The sequence below is a fragment of the Heliangelus exortis genome, chromosome 3, assembly GCF_036169615.1.
Source record: "Heliangelus exortis chromosome 3, bHelExo1.hap1, whole genome shotgun sequence".
In the NCBI taxonomy this organism is placed as follows: Eukaryota; Metazoa; Chordata; class Aves; order Apodiformes; family Trochilidae; genus Heliangelus; species Heliangelus exortis.
This window is the reverse complement of record NC_092424.1, coordinates 40,301,204-40,319,583: the sequence shown is the minus strand read 5'-3', so window position 1 is coordinate 40,319,583 and position 18,380 is coordinate 40,301,204. Positions and strand designations below refer to the sequence as shown.

The 18,380-nt window shown below is 41.4% G+C and overlaps 1 protein-coding gene across 1 annotated transcript in view; it reads right to left on the bottom strand.

Moving 5' to 3' along the window:
- Positions 1 to 18,380, bottom strand: part of PAK5 (p21 (RAC1) activated kinase 5) — a 90,404-nt gene that overhangs the window by 47,577 nt on the left and 24,447 nt on the right. The window lies entirely within an intron of this gene.

Genomic DNA, 18,380 nt, shown 5'->3' with positions numbered 1-18,380 from the left:
TCATTACACAATATAATAATTATATATTGAGATACATAATGATAATAATATAACAAAAATACATTTAAACAATTACAAACAGCCCAGAGCTTGTCATTGTCCACATTTCTTTTCAAACCCACAATACCTTGTTTATGGTTGAAAATGCCCTCATTAACCACAGCACAGCAGGGTGTTTCTTGATCAAGCTGGTCCATGAGATGTACAGAAATGTGCAATGGAACAAAAGACAGGGAAAAAAAATAACAACAAAAAGCATTGCATGCTTCTAGAGAAATAGTAAAAGCCAGTACAGAGTGGCCAAACTAGGACGGATGCACTCTGGGGACCAATACTCATTCTTCTTATTGAAAGCTACTCTTGTACAAGGACTCGTTTCCACACCCTGGCTGACATGTGCTTTCCTAATTTAGAAGTCCTGCCATTCCCAGTGGATTTTAATGCTCAGTAATTTTCAGCTGAGCAGCTTAAACGTACATATTGTAGTCAGTCACTCTCTATTATCTTATACACGTGCACGCACTTACAGCCACGTACAGAGGTTCCTGCAGTGCCTCAGCAGGGAAAAAGGGGAAGGAAAAAAACCCCAAAACTTCAGCATCTCATGGTGATAACTCAAATTGCTTCTACCTCTAGTAACTGAAAATATTCCAGAATTTGCAAAAGTAAACAGCTGTTTGGGTGCTCAGCTTGAGATAACTGATGGTATTAACTTTGTAGGAAACACTGGACACCCACAAGGAGGGCGTATCAAATAAGGCACCTATTAAAGAGACACCCCATACCTCAAGCTATTTCTGAAACTTCAAAACACTTGTAGTGTTTTTTCTGAGATAATATTATTTTAAATATTTTTAAATATAAAGTTTTAGACTATAAATGATGTAGATATGCTATTTCTCTGCCTGAAGCAGCCACTCCACTTCTGTATTTTGAATTATGAAAAAATTGTAAGTAGAAGGAAATACTGTCAAGAATGAAAGTGATAAGGTATCAGTAGAGAAGACGGAGTGAAAAGAAAGATCAGGAAAGCCTGCAGGAATTCTCAACACCAGAGTTGTGAAAGAGTATTACTTAATTCTGAGTATTAGTAACTATCAACATCTCTGTACGGGCTGGGGTGACTGACTGTAGGATATGAACTGCAAGAATATAGTATCATACATCTGTCAAGAGAGAAGGCTGAGAGAAGTAGTTGAAAAGCCCTACGAAAACTGCTCTGGTTTATCATGCATCAGTTTACAGTGTCTTTGTGTTCCTGGCCATATCCTCAGTGGAATCCACTGGCAAAGCTTGGCAAGATAGCTGGCATGGCACCAACCCACAATAAAGCAAAGGGGGCATGCGGACACTGAAGTTTCGGGGTTTGTTTTCGCATGTAAAGCTTTAACTATAATCCTCTGGAACTGCACTTCCTCCCCAGCACCACACTGCTCCTCACAAGTGCCCTATATTTACTATGATGTATCCCAATTATTTGTGAAAAACAGCTAGTACTTGGAAAAAAAAAAAAAAAAGCAAAATGGTTTCTACACCTCAAAACCAATTTATTTTGTGCTGGTTGCATCCATGAGCATACCAAAAGTGCCTCAATAGGAAGGGCTCAAGAAAGGTGCCTGCCCCAGCACCAGTTATTTTGCAGCACCCAGTAAGTACCACGGGACAGGCAAGCACAGACAGGACTGGAGGGGGACACGTCTGTGACAGGGCCAGGTGCCACTGGGACCCATTCCTAAGATGTGGGAGGACTGGAGCCAACCTCCTGCCATAAACCCTCACTGCTATGTTCGTGTTCAACTCGATGATTGTTTCTACAATAATATTGATTGTATTTCTTAGGTCTAAACCAACACAGGCTGTGCTGACTCAGGAACTGCTCTATTACCACAGCATTTGTAATACAAATTGCTCTCCAATGAAAGACCAAGAGAAAAAAATGCTTCTAATGCATTATTACTGGCAAGCCTCTGATCAGAATATGCATCTTCTGAACTGTGTTTACCAAGAAATGGAAAAAAAATCAGATTATCTGGTATATCAAAATATCTTTAAAATGCAAACAAACATGTCTATAGATTAAAGTAACCACACAAAGTGCCTGGAAGATGAACATCAAGCCTGCTGTAATCACCATGGGCTTCCTAACTCAGTATCAGGTTTTGCTCTGTTTCACTCTAATGTATAACTGAAGGAAAAGTAATTCTGTAGTCTACAATAAACTGCAAAATAATAGATACCACTTCAAATTTTTATTCCTTACATATCTCACCGTCTTTTCCATACTCTGCATTGTGCTGAGAAACTGGTTTGAAAGTCAGTTCTGATCCTATTATCTACTGAGTTGCTGTCATACAATACTTGGTTTCTGTATTAAAAATGAGAACTGAAAGGGTTTGCTGGAGCTTACTATTGATTACCTCCTCCAGAAAGTTTATACAGAACATTGAATGTTTATAGAGCAATGCCCTCTAAGCTCTCCTCCCTTTGGATCATCCATGGCAATCAATAATTGCAACTGAGGAATGCCTCAAAGCTGATTTTTTCAGAGCTATGTGTCCTTGCCATGCAGATGCTGTATTCTACCATATCCAGGCATCAGTTTAGAAGTGATGGGTCTCACTTGTTCTCTGTTCAAATGGGACGTAAAAGTTGTGGGGAGAAATGGAAATTCTTTATGCTGAAACCAAAGTGGAAGTTTTGAGACCAGCCACAGAAAAGCAAACATTATATTATATATATATATTACCTTGTATATTATATATACAAGGTAATATACAATATTGTATATACAATATCCAATAATGTATATTATATAATGTATACAATATACAATAATGTATATACAGGGTATATACAATATATAAAAATATATAATACATATATAATATACATCCTATATTGTATATATCTTATATCTTTTATATCTATTTTTATATATATATATAAAAGACAAAAATTATATTTTTATAGAATATAACCTGAATGAAAAAAAACATATATTTTTATCTCTGGACAATCAGTGCAAATCTAGAACGATGAATGTTACTGTGAGGTTTTTATTGGTTTCCAATTTGTCCATTACTACAATAGAAATGGTTTTTGATTGCAGGTAGGTTTTGAATTGGAGAGGTTACTGTAACTCAGAGGGTTACCACGACTACCTCCCAAGAGACAATGCTTCAACAGAAAGTGGCACAGATTCCTTTCTTTGTAGTAAGGACTCAAGTACATGAATCACAGCATTTTGCTGGGCTATTCCATTTCTGGGAAGGGCGTGTTTTGCCTCTCCATGATACAGGATTTCACTTGAAATGGTTCAAAAGAAACAAACAAAAAAAAAAAAAAATGGAAAGGAGGTTGCCTGGTGACTTTGTGACCAGGTAAGATGACTCCCAGAAACCTTGGTATGGAAGCACCAAGAAAAGCTGCCAGAAAACAATGTGTATGAGATATGTGTATGAGGTGGCTCAGCTTCCAAACTTCCAAACCATCTGTCAAAATGTCACTTCTCTCCCAAAAGAAATGTTCTTGCTTTAATAGAACAACATCATCCCTCCCCAGCCCGCACCCCAGACCAACTAATTTTGGAAGCAGCTCCAAAGGAGACTTCACTGAGAAAATACCACTGTAACGACAAGTCTGCAAGAGAAGGCAACATTTTCTCCAGGTATTTTCTGAGAAATCTGATTCATTGCAGAAGGGAAGATGATCAATCTGCACAGTGTGAAGAACTTGGCCATAATCTCTTGAAAGTTCATGGTTCTCATCTCACCCAGGGAAATTGTGTCAGTGGCCTGCCAAACCCTGAGCATCCCAGGAAAACATAAACCTAGCATATCTGTATTTTGGATTACAGTTCCTTCTTGAAGTGTCAGCAGCAAAAATGCACCATCAATTAGAAAATAATAATAATAAAAAAAGACATCTCTGTGTGCTGACTCTGGTTCCATTCACTGCTGTTTCCAAGGGCAGGGAGGTTAATTTGTCCATTCATTCATTAATTCACTACTTCATTGTAAAGGAACAACTCCAACAAGGCTGCTGATTCAACTGGGAAATCAAAAGATGAGTGGGGAAAATGACTGCAAAAAATGCATTAAGGAAATACACACAGTTATGCTGGGGAGGGGGGGGGGGGGGCAGAGTTTGCCCATAGTGAATATGGGCTGCAGAATTTGCTGGCTAAGCACATAGATGTAGTTCAGGCCCTAATGAAAATATTTTCTTACTGAAACAAAAACACCAAACCTTTCCTACCCTCTCTTCCCTTGTCCTACCAAACCTTTAATTTTGTTGCCACCGTTTTTCTTTTATTCAAAAATATGGAATAACACAGAACTCAAAAGCTACTTAAGTTAAAAAAATGTCAACTTAGGTTTCTCCTCAAATTTTTGGACATGTGATTCAATACACTCCCTGGTACTTTGTGATTCAGCTGATCTGAAAACTCTCCATGCTCTGGGTAGGCATCAGAGATGACTTACTGTATGCTTCAGAAGGCAACGTAAAGGTTTTATCAACATGATCTTAAGATGCCATGATACTCAAATCATTGGAGACATTTCAAAAGAATGACCAACATCTTTACAACATACCCTGTAAGTCAGTCTCTGCACCTGATGCACTTCTGCATTTTGCTCAGGCTTCAGCTGCCCCCTGTGCGTCCACCCTGGCTTGTGCAATCATACGCAGTGCCCAGCCTTCAGTTCAGCCAGACTGACAGCCTGGGTATTCTAAATTATTTCCAGCTTCTACAGGATGAAGGCAGAAGATGACCTGAATGGCTTTTAAAATGATTATGCAAAGCACACGGGACTGTATAATAGATTTTCCAGTAAAACTCCCTTGTAGTATTCTGATGGTAATCAACCATGTTATTATACTCTTTCTCCTTATTACATATAGGCTGAATGTTTTAAACGGGAATAAAATCATCTGCCCCCCCCCCCCCCCCATGTTTCTTACTTGTGGCGTGTCCTTGAAAGCAACCAATGCTCAGGATACCAAAAGCAGAAGGCTCAGCTCACCCATGTATGAGATGCAATATGAATAAACCAGCACAAAGTCCATATAAGCAGCTTCTATCTCACTAGTGGGAGCTCAGGCTGGAAAAGCTGTATATTCAGTGAAGCTGCCATGCTGACTTAATCTACCCATGGCACCATTTAAAAACATCAGTTCATTCAGTATATCAATTCAAATTGGTTTAGATATGCTGCTGGTGTTTATGGAGAAATTTTAAAATTGCTTATCTGGTATTAATGTTTCTTTTACAGAATTTGACTTACTGGGAAGGATTTTCAAAACTCAAAGGAAACCACAAAATTTGAAGAGCTTCAGGTTTTATTCTAAGTTTCACTACTGGACTTGTTAAGGCAAATCTCACTCCTGAGTACCTGACGAGAGCAGAGCTGGTTACCCACTGCTGTGTGTTTTGTGCCTCCCTGAAAAGTCATTTTCAAATGCCATTTATCCGTGCTCCATTGTAGAGCTGTCTTATTGCAGTCTTGGGATTTCTGGGGCATCATTTGAGTCCTCATTCAATTGTTGCAGTCTTCAGGGGGAGGACTCTGACCCTAGAAATAACCACTTTCTTCTCTATTTCCCTCTAGTGAGAGCAGGATAGAAAACATAATTCTAAAAGGCAACAGCACAGTCAAAAGTAGGGGGGAGAGGGAGCACAATTGACTTTATGTGAGAAAAATTATTTCCTATTCCCTTTCTCTGTGACACAGACTAGAGGAGATGTTGCGTCCCTCTCTCCCTTTTCCTGCCCCATCTTCCACATGTCAACAGAAACCAAAGTCTCAGCAACTTAAACTGTGCCCCTTTATCAATTTTATGAGACAATATTTTATAAAGCTGGACAAGGACTGCACATTATCTGTTCTGAATCTAGCAAAATTCATGCTCATCAGAAAAGGTAAGATAGACATTTCCAACTTGAAAAAATCTCTGAGCCTATATTTGTAAATGAAGTCTAATTTAATTACCAAAATTTGTATTTGTTCATCTGCCCAACCTTGAAAGAGTACACTCCTGCAGGGGATGAAGCAATAACACTATTTAATATACAGTATCATTTCTCACCTATCAGATTATTAATAAATAGTTTCTGAATGCAGAGGAAAAGGAAAGTTACAGGCGAAGCAGAAGAGCCATAATCTGAACATGAACATCTGAAATGCTTCAATGAACTCTACTGCAGGAAATATAAGATATTTTTTCCCCCCATGATGACAGCTTTCCAGTGCCGCTGGCATCCATCACATGTGCAGAGGCAAATCCTTCCACACTTGGTAATAATCAGAGCAAAGAAATTACAGATTGGGGGGAGGAGGAGGAACTCTGGCTTTTTTTGCTCTTGGCTACAGGCTTGCTTAAATCTGAAGAGTGCACAAAGGGAACTCAGTAGTAGCTTCCTCAATTTCCAGCTTCCGAGCAGAGCCAGGACTCCCTGCAGCTCCTCCATGTCACCAGTTTTTCCTGGGCTCTCAATTTTGCCAAGCTCTTGCTCCCCGTGCCCATCTGAGGCTGGATCCAGATGGACTATCTCCATCAGCTCCTACCTATCCTTCCCTTCACCACTGCTCCATTACCTATTTATGCAAAATAATTTTTCAAACTCTCTCCAAACTTCATCTTAAACCCAACTTCATCAACAATTCCCTACCCTCACCATTACCTTGGTTTATCAAGAGCAAAGTTACTCCCCTCTCATTTTTTGACTCCCCATGTTTGCTGCAAAATAATATGAGACAAAGAACTGCTGTTGGCAGAACAGCTTCTCACATTAACAGATAAAAATAATTTTACCTAATATCATCAGGCACTGAAATTAATAAATACATGGTAAGAGAATACAGAGGCAAACTCAGGTGCTGCCGGGACTAGGTATGAACTAATATACAACTTTTTGTCACAATGACACAGAGTAAAAATAAAAGCAAAAAGAAAAGATGCTACCAGATGCTTAAAATCAGGACAGAATATTAATAAATTATTAATGTGGCAGGCTTCAGGACAGGTGTTACACATTCTGTTCTCTACAAAATCAGCTTTCAAAAATCTTAGACATTAAGGGCTTAAGCAATTGGAGTACAGTGTTCTACAGACAAAATACCACTAGTCAGCTAAACTGCAGGAATAAAAGTAGGGTTTTAATTGAAGCCTCTCTAGGAAAGCGATTTGTTTAGAAGAGGTAAATTAAGCCTTCCACTGAAGTTAATCTGTCCTGTTTAAAAAAAGAAAAAATCTGGAATGATGAAAGCATGAAGATAGGCCAGCAAAGCAGAATTTTTCTTATGGATGCACTACTTCAAAAATCTGCAGGTAAACTTACTTTCAGCTGGGAGAAACACAGGCAGAGACTACAGTCTGCAGTTCATACAGATGAATCACATGGACATGATCCATAGAATTACAGAATGATTTGGGTTGGAAGGGACCTTAAAGATCATCTATGGAATTCCAAGCCCCCTGCATGGGCAGGGACAACACCTACTACCCAGGGTGCTCCAAGCCCTATCCAACCTGGCCTTGAATATTTCCAGGGATTGCGCATCCACAGCTTCCCTGATTCAGACTGAATTATTCTCTGAATCAGACTAATTTAAACACTCTCCTCCAAGGAAGTCAGTAGAACGTGAATAATTTTGGGCAGAAGTTAGTATTTTAACTTACAAATCTGGTTTGTATAGAGTCTCTGCAGTCAGGGCAGAAGACAGTGGACAGCTAAAGGAACAATTTCTGTTAGTTTGCATTTTCTTCCAGAAGCAGGCAGCTGCCCACCTCTGCCTCCATAGCCCCCTCCTTCCCAGCCTTGTGCTGTTAAATTGCACCATCATCATCTGCACGTATTGTCTTTAAGCTTTTAAGTCACCAATGGTCATTTAGATCACTACATTTGTTTCTTCTGATCTTCTGAATATTCATAGATTCATGAATATTTGGGGTTGTTTTTTTTTTTGCTTGTTTGTTTGTCGGTTTGGTTTTTTTCCTCTTTTAGTCCCACTGTAACATATTTTTGAGCTTCCTGTAGCAAAGCAGCAAATGCCAGGCGAAACACACACTGTGCTGCCCATCTGCTTCCCATGGCCACCTTCCTCTTCACCCCACGCTGCATCCGCTAAGCTGAGCCACGTGTGGGAGCACTGTGGCAAGGGTTGCTGTGTGTTATTGCATCCCATCCTGCTGAGTCAGGAAACGGGAAGAGCAGCGTTTATCCCTTGACAAACGATCACCATATTGTTTTCTTCAGAGCTAGCCAGCACCAAGCTCTACTCCCCCAAGGTGAAACACCAGAAAAAAAAAACCTGGAGAAAACATTCAGCATGCAACCGTTCGTCAGGCAGGTGGGGATCTGCTGTGGTGACACGGTGACATCCCCAACCAGCAAAAACATCAGTTTGCATTTATTTGCTGTGACATCGATTGCATCGGAGGATGTTCTCAGCACTTAATAAAACAGCCTGGCACAGGAACCTGTAGCAAGGACGTAAGGGACGTACAACCCCTATAGGGATACTGTGCACAGGACAACAGGGAGGCAGGGAAGAGAGGGGCCTCCCATGGGAAATGCAGGAGTGATGAGGGCAGGGTGGTAGACCCCGAAGTAGAAATTATGCTCAGCTTCTCTGGGAAGATGGGAGGAGCATGGAGATATTGACATGAGCGGCTGGTAGAGGATGAAGAGGCTGAGCCAGAGCAGACAGATGCAGCATAAAACTGAGTAAGGAAGGAGAGGCCAGGAGAGAAGAAACCAAACCCATCATGTAGCTTTTCACCTGATCCAGCATGGAAGGACAAAGCCAGTCAAGAGGCTCTTACAGTACAGGGAAGAGAACCTGATCAGCCACACTTTACACCAGGTGAGGGGACAGTAACAAAACTAAGCTGGGATAATGGGGCAGCTGCTGCGGGTCTGTCTGATGGTTCTGCCCTGAATATTTCTCCCAGCACTCTGATCACTCACAACTGAGTTAACTACACATACTCAGCCTTAGCAGCTCCCTTCCCCCAGCAGGTCAGCTTCACAGATCCATAAAACTCCTTTGGGCTCATCTCTTTACCCATCTCTCTTACTTGAAAGCAAGACTTCCTGAGATCAGTTAAACCCCATCTCTATCTCTGGACCCAGGAACATCAGAAGCTACCCAGCACATGTGAGTAATTCTTGGCTCTCTGCAAAATCATGCTTGCTATTGCTTTCTAGGAAATCAATTTGTGTAGGAGTGGCTAAAGGGGGCTCGATTTCTACACAGATTTATCAGCAGCAGTGCATTTTCTGCCAAGATTTGCCAAAGAACTTCCACCCGTTTTGAGTACATGTGCTTTGTTCTAGCTCTGCCTTTCTTTAAAGGAAAAAATCTGCTTTCACAGCTGCCTCCATGGAAACAGCAACATTGTGGTGCTGGCAATGCTTCAGGCTCAATTCAAACATGGAAATCTGCATTTCTTGATTGCAGAGTGCTGAAAATCCAAACCAGGATTCTAAAGCACAGCCAGGTAAATTTCTGGCTTGTTCACTGTCACCAACCAAATGGCGGTCACATTTGTGGACAAATCTCCCACTTGGCAACGTCTGTGCAAGCCAGCTCTGGAGGAATGGGCTAAGTGAGGCTTCAGTCATGCTCAAGAAAGTGGAAGGACTAACCACAGCTTTTAACTCACACACTTTGTTAACTCTGGCAGCACTAATGCAGTTCCTGGATTACCAATCTAGCTAACAGAGATGAAAGTTAAGCATTCGATTTCTCCCCCTGTAATGAGCTTTGAGACCAAACATCCAGTACATCTAAATGACATTAAAAAACATTTTTTCCAATTTTCATTTTGAAAAGCTTGCTTCCACTTGTACCCTGCTGGACTTGCCCCCCTATACCCTGTTGTATTCTTCAGCAAGGACAGGGATGGTGGGAAACTGAAGCAACACCACTCCTGGGCTCATCTTGCAAAGGAAGACAAACGATTCCTTCAGCCCTTTGATGCACCTCCTGATCTGCACCTCTCAGACTGTCATGACGATGCACAGCAGCTGGAAAACCAGACCAGGTAGAGAAGAGGGGATTTGTCCTCTGGCTTGGGAAAACTGGTCTGAGTGTAATAAAACACAGCTCTTCTATAATCACTTGTTCACCTTCTCAAATTCCAGAGCATCAATCACGCTGTCAGAGAGAGCAGCTGTGTAGAAATCTGTGCAGGAGGAGGTAAAACATTGCTATCACCTACAGCATCAGGGCCCACTGCCAGGGAGCCACACTGGGGGCCAGTCCCAGTGCTCCCAGAGCTCCTCTGATTTCACCTCCATTTACTGCCACTGACTTCCAAGTGGAAGTACTACAACCACTCAGTTGTAGTACTTCAAATACCAGCATAATAATGCTCGGTGGCAGCTTGCGGTGAATATTAGGGAAATGTAAAACTCAACAATCCTTAATTGTCCTTTGGTCAACAGTACCTGTTTAAATTACAGTTATTATGACAAAGACATTGAAATTGTTAATATAAACACAACCACTGATTGCAGATGTTGTAGCAACAAGTAAAACCTTTACTCATGAAAAGCTTAGTATTTCCCCTTTCAACACAGAAAGACCGTCTATGGTGGGAGAAACCATGGAACTGCTGTGGAATTTGCAGGAGGGTGCCCTGAGAGCAGGTACAGACATGGGGAAGGAGGAAAAATATATGACAAAGGTCCCAGGGAGCTCATGAAGAAAAGGCTGAGCCAACTGGAAGGTCTCATTCCACAGCACTGTGGGACCCATGCATCTGGCTACTGCAGGTTGAAGAAAAGTCTCCTATGAGGGCAATGGCCGAACCTAATTGGGAAGGGAAAGCATCCATCCTGCTTGTAACTACAAAACCAGTTATGGAAAAGATGTCGAAAGACCAACAGAAATATCAGCCCTGTGTCACACAAAAATCAAAACAGGTCTTTTTTTAAAATGAGCATGACATATTTGTTAAAAAAAATATATTTGGAGGATCTAAGTTACTTACAGAATTGGGCTGAACCTAGCAAACTATCCTTTGCCTTAGAAATGCAGGCATTGCTCATGAAACCACCGTGGTGGAGGAAAGGTGACAACAATGCTCCTGCTCCAGAAGGCTAAATGGTTACGTTCTGCTGGGGTGAGAGAAGCAGGTCCAGATCTCTTCAATGTTTTATTCAAAGCAGGGATTTAACAGAGGAACCTCAGAAGTCTCCTCATCACCACCTCTAAACACTCTGGTATCAGTTATATCTGGTATCGGAGAATAACACTCTCAGCATCTCCTCAAAAAACTGACATGTGGACAGAGACTGAGGATGGGAGCTGAGTCAGTCACCTGCCAGAAGCACAACTCAAGTGGTTTGGTTTTCTCCTCTGTCAAGAAAGCAGTCCATCCCTCACAGGTTTGCTGCTCAGGATCCCAACCAGGAATGATGAGGCATGCTTCAAAGCTGCCAAAGCTGACAGAAAGCACAGGTATCTCTGGCAGAATCAAACCCCTCAGGCCCTAAACTATTGGCCAAGGTTCAAGACACGTTTTCCATCACCAGCCACTGCTGCTGGATACCAAGAGCCCTGGCACTCAGCAGGATGAAACCCCATTGCTTACACTTCAAACTTTCACCTTGGAGAGTTACAAAGATGATGCAGTCACTGAAGAGCAACAATAAATTCCATGAGCAATGGTATTTTCAAGCACTGGGAAAAATTCTGGTAAAGACACTGCCTGTGCAGACAGAGAAAAGCTCTTGAGTTGACACGAGGCTTTGCACATAACTGAAGCCCTAGAAACTGCAAAATCTGGCCCAGAATACCTTTTACTTGGTTACGTGATTGCATTGCAGGGGATTTTTTTTCAAGTACATTTCTAAACCAGACATCTTAGAACCAACGCCCCCGGCTCTGCCAAGGAATTACGATGCTTTCACTCTTCTGAGGGGCTTTGTCTGAGCTTAGCTTAATTCATGTCAAAGAGCCAAACTCATTCCAGTTATTATAAAGACAGTGGGTACTGCTCCTGGGCTAGAGCTGCATCCACTGTACGAACCATGTAGTCCCTATTCCAGAGGGCTTACTGCCTACATGGAAAGGACAGGGCAGGGAAAAACGAATGGGACGTCTCATTTGATGACCTGAGTTTGATTTCAGATCTTTGACTCCCCCTCTTATGATGTGAGCATTTCCCTGGAAAATCCCACATTCAGAGACACAGATCAGGTCTGATGCTGAGGGGGATTTAAGCCCTGATCCCACCCACAAGCATAACTTTATTCCTGCTGCTGAGTCTTAAAAGGATTAATGAAACTATTCCTGTGCTCAAAGTGACACAAGGATCAGAGCTCACAGAACCAAGGTCTGATTTTCTTGTCCGAGACAAGAAGTAGCTTCATTTACCATTGGTTTTCTTGGGGAGGTAGTAGTTTTTTTGGAGCTGCCCTTTGCCACAAGTTCTTGCTGTCCTGAATCTTTCCAAAATGCCACTGCTACAGACTCTTTAAAAAGCTCAGATAAAATTAATATTAAATATGTCTTGGTGCATCATTTCTTATTTGTCTGGAAAACCAACCAGTCATGCATTTTACATTGCTTTCTCATTTTCATAGAAGTGATGTGCTACTTTTGGAACAACTTATCTGCGCTGCACGTGTAAGTCAGACAACACACAGCTCTCCAGCAGATACCCTGAACATAAATCCAGAATGATCACCTAGGATGGGATGCAGGCATTCACTATCTCACACTGGAGGGAAATAAGAGAGTTACAACAGATTTATAATAAGGCTGAATTAGATCAGGGGAGGACCCCTGTAATATCTGTCCAGGCACAAAATGCTCTGCATAATCACTGAATGGTTTGGGTTGGGAGGGACCTTAAAGATCATCGAGTTCAAACCCCTCTGCATCAGCAGGGACACCTCCCACTAGACCAGGTTGCTCTAAGCTGCATTCAACCTGGCCTTGAACTCCTGCAGGGATGGGGTATTCACAACTCTTCTGGGCAACCTGTGCCAGTGTCTCATCATCCTCAGTCCAAGCTTTTTTCTGCCAAGAGCAAAAACACAATCTGAGCCAAAGGGCCCTCCCCCCCAACCCCACTGTTAAGCCCTGTAGCTTTATTCACTGGTTAACTCTTTCATCAAGGTAGATTAATTGCCACATATTCCACCAAATAAAGATGGATTATTCACTTAAGTAATTAAACTGCAGTGCTGAAGAGCTGAAGTATCTATGTGGAATCTACAATATGCCACATAGGAAAGCACATAAATTAAATAAACAACATATGAAAACCTAAGTATCATAACTGTTAAATCTTTCAAAATAAATCCAGGACAAGATATTTTGTACTTAAACATGCCTGAGTGGATATTTATTAATAGTCAACTCTGAACCCCCCAGTTAAAATAAGACAGAATGAAACTTTAAAGTATTGGTTTAGATGGCCCATATTACCTAATTTGCGATTTACACTGAAGGAAAAGGCTTCACACTCTTGGTGTGAGTTCATTCAACAAGATATAAACAGGCTCTAGAATTCATAACCAGGAAGCCTGTTCTAAAAACAAGAAAGAAATAAAGAAAAAAAAAACCCACCAAAAGCAACCTATTTACAAGCTTTTATTATGGCAAAGCACTGCTGCACAGTGTTTAAGATGGGGCATGTCTCTACCATCTCAAGTTCAAACATGATTCCTTAACAATATTCACCTCAAGAAATCCATGAGATCTTTCTCTTATTCAGTTTTAAAAAGTTTAGCTGATACTCCTGATATAGGTTATACTGGAAAAGGAATACTGTAATCCTTCCTCAAGAGATTTGAAGAATGGAGAACTACCAGGGCTTAATTAAGGTTAAATAATCAAGTTCAACTTCATTTAATTAAATTTAACCACAAATCAGAGTTAATAGGGCAAAAATAATAAACCACATGAGAAGAATGAGAAAGCCAGTCCAAAAGGTCTGGTTTTATCACCAATAATATGGTGATTAAAGTACTGAAGTCTGACACACATGCCAGTAAGAAAACAGACTATGGGAAGACTCATGTCCACCCAAGTGAAAGGCTATCAGGAAAAGTGCAGGAAAATCAAGGCAGTGGAAATTCAAGTTTTAAAGATTTTCCAAGGAGAAAAACATATAACTTGAGAAATTTTTATATTTTTTTATTAGTTTTGTGAAGATTGAAGAATAAAGTCTGAAAATAAGATTCGTGCAGCAAGGAAGAAAACATTTAGGGACACCAGGGACACAAAATGATGATCACATAACAGAAGGCAAAAAAAGAGAGATGGTTAAGACTTTGCTGGAGATGTTTTCAGCAGTCTTCCTCCTAAATAGCATTCTAACGAGTTGTGCATGTCCCTCATAACTACTGCAACAACAGGTCACCTTAAATAGGTTGGTCAAAATGTATTAAAGAAGCACATGAGAGGAACCACAACTCTTAGCTTGAAGGTCCCAAAAGATACAAGAGGCTAAAAATAACACAGTAAATTAAGAAGAACTGAGGCACTTCAGAGTTTTGCTTGCTGCCTTTTTGCTGATCTTGTATGCCATTTCTTTTAGGTTATTTTAATTCTTCCTAAGAAAAGCAGTTACTTAAACTGCCAGAAAATACTGTGATTATATGGGCTAAGAGCCATGTCCTAGAAATGAGGGATAAAAAGTTTTAGCCCCACTTAAAGGTTAATTGGCATTCTTTTCTGTACTATCTTTTACAATTAGGCACCAATATTAGACAAACTTTGTCATGCCAAACACTGATTGGAAGCAGAAAGGGAGACAAAGCATAAGACATGGGTAAAAATTAAGGTTAAAACTTCAGCAAAATGAATAAAAGCTCTGAGATTAGTGGATAACCATTTTAAATTCCACATTCCAGTCTCAAATTCAATTGGCTTTTGAGCAGAAGTGGATTTAGCATCCTCAGCAGCCTGCAGCACAACCTCCTCCTCCTTTAAATAATTATGCCTCAAACACTGGCACAGGAAGGCTGGAGGTGACCCTGAGACCAAAACAAAGTGTAACTCCTCACATCCACATGTGAGTTGGCAGTGACTGTCAGGGACGTTCTGAATTCCCCTCTTGCTGTTGTGGATGTAATCCCCGGCCCATCTGGTCCTCTGTCCCTCCCCACAGGGTCACGGAGATGCTTTCCACCCTCTCCACAGACAGCTAACTGAGAGATGCACAGCAGGGGGGAAACTGAGCCTCTTCTTTGATTATCTTTCACTCCCTGAGAAGGATTTAGTTTATTGAGTTTATTTACTGAGACACTTCAGCTTAGTCAAGCTTTTCGCTCCCGAGATACAACCTGGTGGGTGTGGTTTTGGTTTACTTGGGTAATGTGAGACTGTAGGAAATCATTTGTGTGTCCCCAGGAAAACAGCTGCAAAGCCCAGATGGGCTCAAGGGTTCATGATCTCCATCAGGTCCAGTTCATCCTCCAACCTCAGCTGAGGGCTCCCCTGGATGAGACTCCACGTGAGTTTTTTCCCTACCACTGTATTCTAAAGCTCAGGAATTAAGCTAATCAATTTCCCTCTTCCATTAGAATTGCTCAATATACACAGTATTGCCCAGCACATGCCTACGTATACATATATATGGGTATAAATACATACACATATAAATGAACAGATGTGTATGTATCCACACACTCATGCATGACTATACACAGCTTTAATCAAGTTAACAAACCTGATAACTAAACCTGTTGCTCAGCTTCATTCCACATTTCCTCTGGTGTCGGATGTGTAGGAAAGTTATTTGTGAAAACCAGAAATCTGAACTTCTCCACCACTTTATTTACAGGCAGAGAGCTTTGAAAAAGACCTGAATTACTGTGACCCTCACGACCTCCCTGTAAGCTTCCAATGCAAAAATCAGACTGCACGTTTTGCTCGTTTCCTCTAGATGTTGCCAATTTTTTAAGCACTGAAGCAACCCTGTTTGCTGCCGTGATGTCTCTACCTGCAGCTTGTTATTTGCAGCCAAACAGACTCTCTCATGGCCAAGCTTCAGGAAAAGCTTCAGGAAAGCAATAATGAGGGATCCCTGGGAGTCCCAACACTGCCAAGGCACCTCTGCAGTGGGACTGACCCTGCAAGAAAAGCAATCCCCACGGCTGGGTGCCTGTAAGATCTCATGTCTGATCATCCATGAGCTGACACAGAAGTGCTTGTCTTCAGTGCCACTGCTTTATCTAGCTCAAAAAAAAAAAAACAACAAACCAACCCTGCAGCCTTGCTACCAGCAACACCTTCAGCTGATAAATTTGGCTCATCTGGGCCCACGGGTTCAAAAGTTCTTCAAGGGAGGGATGAAGATATAAACAGAGCATGATCACATAAGCCTCCTTAGGAAGTCAGGCTAAAGAGAGGCTTGACTTTCTAAAGTGCCATGATATGGTGTATTAAGACTGTTTCAAGACACTTGAATGGGGCAGTAGGGAAATCACTGCCTCTGTTTGGGCAGCAATGAATAAACCCTTTGCATTATGTGTCCCGCAGACAGCTTTCATGGGAACACAAATATTGTACAATATAAACTGTGGCCCGGGCTGGTGATCTCTAACTCAAGCTCAAATCAAAAAATAAACTAAAAAAAGGTTTATTATGTAGCAAAGAAGATCTTTCGAGTTGTGAAAAGGCTCAAAACTACCCTCAACATCCTGAAGATGCTGATGCTCCAGATTGGTGCAGGAAAAGTACTCTGGTTAGCCTGCATCTTCGTGGCACTGTAGAGGTATTGATTTAGCAGCACCAGAGATTTTAGAACATAGCACAATATAGACAAGCTCTAAGGAATCAATGTACTGACATGCATCATTTACCCCAATCCACATGCATGTGGGCAGCAGAGTCCCTCCCCCTAGACTCAGTATCAGCTGTGCTCCAAGGACTCGCTATCTTTCCAACAGGTTCAGAAGTGGATCACTGAGAAGCTCCTCTGCTCTTCTTCACAGAACACGGGGAAGGAAATGAGGAGAATGAAATTAAATGAAGGCAAATAGGGGTTCTTTGCTGGGCAGACATGTTGCCTCTGCTGGGAACCAAAACTGAAACCTGGCAAACATATCCCAGAGATGGTGCCTTGACAGGTCTTGCTCAAAGCCTTCAATGATTTCCCTTACACTTTAAACAGACAATAAACCTCAGATTTCCACCAGAAGGACTGGGACTGCTGCACTATGCTTGGTGATGCCACCACCCAGTCCTCACCTGTACTCAAAGCAAGCCACAATAACCACCCACGCCAGCCCTGGGATGAAGCAGAGTTGGCAGCCTACCTGGACCCCCCCTTATGCTTTTATTTTGTCTGTAAAAACAAGTTTGCATTCCCTGGTGCTATTTTTATACTGCATTAAAGCTCCTTCCCACCAGTTATTCACATAATTACAACCACCACAAGATAATGTTAATGGTTTAAGTACCACGTTTAAACACAAAGACAACCAACTCAGACTGGAAGCTGGACACAGAGCATTGTCTGTTTTCCCCAAATTAGGGAACAATTCTCTACAATTATGAAGTCCCTAACCCTGCTGTAATTAACACAGTGCAGTCAAAACCAATTACTAAGAATGGCATTAAAAAGATCTAATTTGTCTAAATAGGATAGTCTATTAGTGCACAAATGATGTATTGCCCCTAGGAAACAAGACAACACAGCTCCCTGTAATAGAGAAACTTGATACAAAAGCATTTACTAAAGACTTAGCAGCCCCAGTATCAGCTCCTGCACAGAGATCAGGGATAGGTCTATACATCCACAAAAAACATTGCTCCCTGGCTCACTCCTAATTCTTGGTTTCTACCCATCTACCTCACACTCCCATAGAAAGAGAAACTTCTTCTTGTGAAATACTGACAGAACCAATGAAAATTCTTTAAGAAAGTTTCTGTCTTGGAGTTCCCCTCTGGGATGAAAAAAAACCAACCAACAAAATAACAACAACAACAAAATTAAAAAAAAATGTTCAGTTTGGAAAAAATCTGGTAGGTGCCAGGGAAAGTGGTTGCTTGTCACAAGTGCTGTGTGTCTGCAGGCTGCCAAGGAAGAGATGGGTTAAGAAAAAGAATTATTTTCCTAACATTCTACTCTGGGGGAAAGCTGGACTCCAAGAAAGTCCTTTTTCCTTGCATGTTCATACTTAAAATGAGGATAATGCTTCCAGCACCTCCCACTATCCAATTCAATGAAGCCATAATTATCATGGCCCGTCTGGGCTGACAGCTACCAGCAACTTACAGGGCAGTAGGGACATAAATACAGCAGTTACATGCACGTATAATCGTTTTATTTCTGTATTAAATACTCATTTCCAAGAGTTTCACAGCAGGCAGAGAATTTGCAGGATGAGTGTGCAGCACCCACCT